The sequence below is a fragment of the Micromys minutus genome (genome assembly GCF_963924665.1).
Source record: "Micromys minutus genome assembly, chromosome: 29".
In the NCBI taxonomy this organism is placed as follows: Eukaryota; Metazoa; Chordata; class Mammalia; order Rodentia; family Muridae; genus Micromys; species Micromys minutus.
The window spans coordinates 20117975-20125808 of NC_137964.1; positions in this window are offsets into that span (position 1 = coordinate 20117975).

Sequence of the window (7834 nt, forward strand, 5' to 3'; positions counted from 1 at the left end):
AAACACACCTTCCGTGTAGGCGTGTCTTCCAGGCAGGAGATGTTGGTCAGCATCCGGAGTGAACCAGCTGAGGTGATCACTGGAGGCCTCTGCCAGTGAGGCTGTTAGCTGGGAGGGATGGGTACCTGACTGGGGCCTAGGCCTCTGTGGTAGTGTAACTACCTGTGTGTTGCCCAGGGACTGCCCCATGTGCAGCCTATCCAGAGTTTTCATGCAACAGGGTACCCAAGAGTGGTCTACACTCTTGTGAGCACAGTAAATTTACTAGTTCGCCAAGGGGACTTGGATGGAGTCCTTTCCTGGGTCACTTGATGCCCCCTCTACTTGAGGTCAATAGACATTTATTTCCTCTAGGATTCACCCTGACTGGAGGGAGTGTGACTGACATGGGAGAGGGGTCAGAAGTCTCGCCCTTAGCCTAGTCACTGGAGAAGAACCACATGAGTCTAGGGGTCCAGATATGGATACAGTTAAGCATCGGTCCCTTTGTGTGCTGGGGGCCTGTTTAATTCCAGCACCTAGAGTGTTAAGCCACAGTGACACTTTCACTGGGCTTATGGAACTACCATCTGGAGCTCCTTAGCTTGGCCCCAGATCCTCTGCAGGGGCATGGCCTCTCTCGGGTCAGGCATAGAAAGAAGGGAACAATGCTAGCTCATCACTCCATTTTATAGACCGGAGTTTTCTGTCCCTTTCCACCTGGACAGGTGTGATAGGCTTGGCTACCTCTCCAAGGCCCCACTGGCTTCAGCGCACTGCATAGGACACGTGTGACAATACCCTACTCTTCTACAGAGAAGCACAGGTCTCCCTTCCCCCTTTGATGAAGCAAGCAGCTCTTGCTCTATAAAAGCAGCAGCTGTGAGCCCTGCAGACCTACTGTGCCAGGGAGCAGCAGAAAGCACCCAAGTAAGGGCCTGGTGGGGGCCAGGGGAGAGAAGGGCCAGGAGCCATACAGCTCAGAAGTGTCGGTGTGTTGGATTTGGGCTGTTCCGAGAAGAAATAGGCAGAGCAGCGGGGTGCCACAGGCTAAGGCAGCATGTGGGTGGGGACATGCCCAATGGGCTCAGTCACAGGAAGAAGCTGTGTGCAGAGGTCAGGAGAGAGGCACCTTGAAAGTGTGGTGGTAGGTGAGGGGTCCCAGGGCCTGGGAGTCATCGCTTCTTACTGGCCATTGATTCACTCATGGTTAAAAGACATGGCCCTGTCTCCCACGTAGGGCTGTGTCATAGCTGAAAAAGAGCAGAGAGGACCCCTTGTGAGCTTACTGAGTGTGCCGGTGACAGCTGTGGACAGGACAGGACACTTGGTCTCTGCTTCCTGCCCTATGTGGCTTTCTGGTCTTTCCTTACTTCCTGGCCGCCTTCTGGTTCCTGCTCCACTTTACTTCCTGTCTGGCTTTACTTCTCACCCTGCACCATTCCCTATCTTGCCTAACTTCCACTTCCCACTTGACTTCCTTCGTCAGCTTCCGCTCTGTCTTCTCTTCCTGCCCCAGTGCCGTTGATCCCAGTGACCAGCTTTAGAAGCGGTTGGTTTAGTGCTTCTGGCTTTACAATCACGGACGCCCAACACCTTCCTAGCCATCAGCCTGTGGGATAGTCCAGCAGAGCCTCCCCTGAGGCCAAGGCCCAGCACCAGGGACCCATTCCTGAGTGTTGCCGACCTCACCCCTCTGTCCTCCCACCCAGCTGTGCCCTGAAGTACAGTTCCCCAGTGACCGCTCACAGTCGGCTGCATTGACTTCTCTGTTCAACATGACCCTACAACCAAAGCCAAGAGCAGAGTCACAGAAGAGCAGAGAGGTCAAGAGGAAGACAGATGCTAAACCAGGCAGGAGCCTCTGGCTATGACATCGGGTCTCATGGCTACCTACATCAGTACCATCCTTTACCACTGAAAAGTCATCCGGGCCCCACATGGGTATCCTGTGGGCTATCTTTTAGGACATAATTTTTTAAAACTTTATTTTGTATGTATTTGTATTTTACCCGAATGTATGTCTGTGTCGTATATGCATGCAATACTTGAAGAGGTCAAGGGAACCCCACATCCAGTGGAATTGGAGTTTCTGACAGCCTTTATGTGGGTGCTGGGAATGGAACCTGGGTCCTCTGGAAGAGCAGCCAGTGCTCTTACTGCCGAGGGATGGGCCTCTCCAGTTCGGGGACAGATATTAGTTTTGGAGGCCGTGTGTAACACAGGCAAAGCCTTGATCACATCTCCCAGGCTGAGTAACTGTCATGCCCTGGTTTTCCAGAGGCTGTAACTGGTGCTGACAAGATGATTTGCTTTGAATGTCTTCCCAGATTTAGCCTCTGAGATGGGGTACTCTCTCTGAGACACCCACGTGGCTCACTCCCCCACTAGTATGGGGGCTTATCTTTAAGGCCATCTGCTCAGAGAGGCCTAGCATGGCCTGTGCCTTCATAGACAAACTCCCCTCCCCCAAAACACACACACCATGCTCCATTTCTTAGGCCTGTCTCAGCTCTCCACATTGGAGTGGACTCGCTCATGCAGTATCTACTCTGACCAGCAGGTGGCAGCATCGCTCACAGTGACCTCTGTACTATAGGGCACACTGTCCCATGCATAAAAATGATTAAAGCTCAGAATAGGAGTCACCATCTCCAACACCTACTCATGTCCTGCATTTAAATGCCCTGGCTGCCTTAATGCAACGATTCCACTCCTTCATTCAAGTATGGAGGCTCCCTTTTAATCAGGACTCTGGTATCCATATCTGGGAAAAACCAGTGAAATGAGCTCTGTCCAGAAGAGGTGTGTGTTACAGGAATTTTTCCCCCACTGTGATAAAATACATGGAAAACAGCTGATGAGGAGTTTATTTTGGTTCCCAGTTTCTGAGGTTCTGGCAACAGTGCCCTGGTTCTATCACTTTTGGAGAGAGGCAACCAGAGAGTGTGACAGAGGCAGTTTACCTTATGACAGTCAGGAAGCAGACAGGGACCAGGGACAAAATAATCCTACATAAACACCCACCCATCACTCCCATTCACTACCCCCATTCTTCACTCCCCACCCCCGAGGAACTTTGTGCTAGCTAGTTTTTTGTTTGTTTTTTTGTTCACTTGATGCAAGCTAGAATCCTCTGAGAGGAAGGAAACTTAATAGAGAAAATGCCTCCACAAGATTAACCTGTGTGTAAGCCTGTGGCTCATATTTTAGACTAATGATTGATGCGGGAGAGCTCTGCCCACTGTGGGTGGTGCTACCTCCATGCAGGTGGTCCTGGGCGCTATAAGCAACAGGCTGAGCAAGGGAGTAAGAAGCACCCCTCTGCTTCAGTTTGTGCCTCCAGTTTTCTGCCCTGAGTTTCTGCCCTGGCTTGACTCAGTAATGGACTTACAGTGAGCTGTAAGCTGAATTAAACCCTTTCCTCCTCTCATTGCTTGTAGCCATAGTATTTCTCCGGGCAATAGAGAGAGGCACACTTCCTCCTCACATGAATAAAGCTAACAGACTTGTGATCACTTCATGATTGAGGTAAGAGCTTTTTGGCCACGTGGAGAAGTGGGGAAGACATGGGAGGCCTGGACTCCATCAGTAGCAAGTTTTCTGGGCAGGAATTGCAGAAAACAGTTCAGCAGTTCCTTAGAAAGTCAAGCCAAGAAGTAGGAGAGATGGCTCAGTGATTGGGAACACTGGCCGCTTTCCAGAGGACCCAGGTTCAGTTCCCAGCACCTACACTGCGTTCACAGCCATCTGTAACTCCAGTTCCAGGGGATCTGATTCTGGCCTTCATGGGCATCAGACATCCATGTGGCACAATAACATATGTGCAGGTAAACACGCATATGCAAAAAATGAAAGTGAAGCTGTCTTCTAACCCAGAAAATTTACACTTTGGTTGTCCAAGAGAACAAAAACATTTACACCAGAAGTTCTCAACATGTAGGTTATGACCTATTTAAGGGTCAATTGATCTTTTCACAGGTGTTCCCTGAGACCTTTGGAAAACACATACACTTAACATTACAGTTCATAACAGTAGCAAAAGGAGAGTTATGAAGTAGTAACAAAAATAATTTTCTGGTCGGGGGTCACCACGGCATGAACTGTATTAAAGGGTCGCAGCGTTAGGAGGGTTGAGAGCCCCTGATTTGTGAGAACCATGGCTTAATACCGTCCCTCAGATAATGAAAAGCAACTTGACAGAAGCATCGTTGACAGAAGATATGATGGACCCCACAGGGAGGTGCCTCGCAGCAGTCTGAGGCAATGGGTCACTGGCTCACCCCACCATGCAGTGCACCTCCAGGCCATGACAGAGGCCAGACACAAAGGACAGCCTGGTGCCATCTATCTGGAGACCCTGAGAGGTAAGGAAGGAAGCAGGCTGGGATTTACTTGAGGCTGGGGCCAGAACCTGACTGTAGGAGGGCAGGATGTGATCTGGGTTCTGGGGATTGCTGAGTGGTTACTGCATCAAACCATCAACTCTGCCACGAGGTGGGCCCATTCTGCAGCAGGCTCACTGCAACATTCCAGTTGCACCCAGACAATTGAAGTTGTTCCAATGCTTGCTGAACATAATTTTAGTTTATTTTATGTGTATGCGTGGTTTGTCTACATGTATGTTTGTGTATCATGTTGATGATGCCTGGTGCCCATGGAAACCAGAAAAGTGTGTTGGGTTTTGTGGGACTGAAGTTATTGGAGATTGTGATGACCATGTGGAAGAGCACCCAGTGATCCTCACCACTGAGCCATCTCTCACATACTTAAGGGATTCCAAATGATAATGATTTAGGTATACAGTGTGACACAGTCAAGCCAGGGTCATTATCATCTTCTGTTAAACATATGTAAGTGTTCAGTCGATGTGTATTAACTATTTATGGAGTGCCTTGAGATGTTTTAGTGCATGGGATACAACAGGCACTGATTGGATCAGTGTGTGTGTGTGTGTGTGTATGTGTGTGTATGTGTGTGTGCAGTACCCACTGAGACCAGAAGAGGGCATCAGCTTCCCTGGAGGTGGAGTTACAGCAAGTTGCGCTGGGAACTAAGCTTGGGTCCTCTGTAAGAACAGTACCAGCTCTTAACCACTGAGCCATGTTTCTAGCTCCTTATGTTTCTGTTGTCTTAAAATTTTAATTTAATTATACTTACCTCCACCCACCATTTCCATGGAGGTATATATAATGTCCTTGAGTGTATCCTTCTTACCACACCTCCCCCTCACCTCCCCCTGCCTCCCTTTCTCTCCCCCTTCCCTCCTCCCTCCTTCCCCTACCCCCCTTCCATAAGCCTCTTTGTTTGTGACAGCTTCCCTTTGAACTTCCATGTCATCTGCACACCACAATATTTTAAGTATTTATGTAAAACCAAGAACCCATCAAAGAGAGAGAGTATGTGATATTTTGTCTTTCTTTAAAAAAATAATAATGTGTATGAGTGTCTTGCCTACATGTATATTTGTGCACTACATGTAATCAGAACCTGCAGAGACCAGGAGCCCCTTGGACTAGAGTTCACAAACTCCATGGTTGTAAACTATCATGTGGGTGCGGGCTATCAAACCTGGCTCCTCTGCAGAAGCAGACAGTGCTCCTGAGCTTCCTCCCCAGTCTGACTCAGTTATCTTTATATGATTACCTCCAGTTGCTTCCATTTCCTGCAAATGACATAACTAGACTTTTCTTTATAGCTGAAATTTCTATTTTGTATGTATGTATGATGTATGTATTCTGTATGTCTGATGTATTATGTATGTATGTATGTATGTATGTATATATGTATGTATGTGCTCCTCCCCAGGCTCACTCAGAGCTAATAACTATTATGAGAGACTCTCCTGCTCTATTTTTAAAGTTCAGCTGGGCAGTGGTGGTGCACACCTTTAATCCCAGTACTTCGGAGGTAGAGGCAGGCAGATCTCTGTGAGTTCAAAACCAGCCTGATCTATAGAGTGAGTTCCAGAACAGCCAGGGCTACACACAGAGAAACCTTGTATGAAAATAACCAAAACGAGAGAGAGAGAGAGAGAGAGAGAGAGAGAGAGAGAGAGAGAGAGAGAAGGAGGAGGAGGAGGAGGAGGAGGAGGAGGAGGAGGAGGAGGAGGAGGAGGAGGAGGAGAAGGAGGAGGAGGAGGAGGAGGAAGGAGAAGGAAGAAGGAGGAGGAGGAGAAGGAGGAGGAGGAAGAGGAAGAAGAGGAAGAAGAGGAAGGAGAAGGAGAAGAAGAAGAAGAAAGAAAGAAAGAAAGAAGAAGAAGAGCCCCAGGCCAGTGTTTCATTCTTACTATTGATCAGTCAGAACCCTTTCCCCGCTGAGGTTCCTCATGGGTTCCCATTGTCTGGCCCTCACATGTATGTGATATATATGAATACCACATATGTATGGTATGTATGATTATACATTAATATAACTCATATACATGTACATGTGTATGAATATATGAAGCTCACACCTTTCTTACCCTGTCCTCTGTTGATAGACGGTTTGGTTGACTCCATAGCTCAGCTACTGTGAACATTACTACAGTGAACGTGGACATCAGCTTGTCTCTGTGATGTGCCGACTTAAGGGTCCTTTATGAAAACATCTGAGAGCCGTGTCCCTGGGCCACACAGAGGGTCTGTCTTCGGTTGTCATTATCGGGAACCTCCCGCTCATGCTTAAGACGTATAAAGGATGTTGAATGGCTTTGCTTTCTGTTGCTGTGATTAAGCACCGACCAAAAGCAAACTTGGGGGAAGAAAGGGTACACTTCACTTTACAGTTTAGAGACCCTCATCTAGGGAAGCGAAGGCAAAGAGCTCGAAGCAGAATCCACAGAGCATCTCTGCTTTCTGCCTTGCTTGAAGGCCGTCAGCTACCTTTCTTACCCAATCCAGACTCACCTTGCCTAGGGATGGTAGTGCCCACAGTGGACTGGGCTCTCCTACATCAGTAATCAAGGGAAATGTCTCACCCACATACCCACAGGCCAATCTGTTGGGAGCAATTTCTCAGTTGTGGTTCCTTTGTTTTCTGGGTGTGTCAAGTTGACAAAACCAAGAAAATCCATCACAATGAGCTCACCTGCCATTTGAAGCCATTTCTAAAACTGCACTGGTCTTTCTTAGTGCCGGAGCTGGGAATGTGTGCTTTCTCCCTGTCCTGGGGCTGGAGGCCTTGTCTTGGAGGCCTGGTGTCTGTTTCCTGTCATTTGCTCTCATAGCCTGCAGGATGTCCCGAGGGCAGCAGAGGGCGCCCGTTCCCAGCATGCCAGTCCTTGGGCCAGCTGTGGAATGGGGTTTCTTTACTCCTTGGCATTAGGATACGTGTCAATCAAATCCCATTCCCCCCCCCCCCCCGTGACCTGTGTGACCCATTAAGAGCTGCGTATTGTTGCTTCTGAAGATGGGACTCCTTCCAGCTGGAGGCTTCAGAGCCAGCAGAACACAAATGACCCATGAACAATGACTATCTGGGGGACACTTTTGTCTAGCAGAGACTATGGGGACATGTGAGGAACCTCAGGGTGGCAGAGTCAGACCATGGGAACCCACAAGGGACCTGGGGGGAGGGGTTCTGTCTGATCAATAGCAGAATGAAGCAGAGGCCTGAGCTTTAATGACAAAGCAAGGGAATCTTCCACAATGCTTAGCGGCTCCAACTGAGGCGTAACTATATTGGTGAACCCAAGGAAATTGAGTACCAGCACTGTGAGCAATGAGCCACTTGGGCTCTGGGTGGGCTGTTTTGTTTTTTAAGTTGAAGTGTCAAGGAGTCCCAGCTGTTGGCTTTATTTTGGGTACCTGCACTTGCGCATTGTCTGCACATGCGCATAAATGCATGTCATCACAAAGGTGTAGAGGTCAGA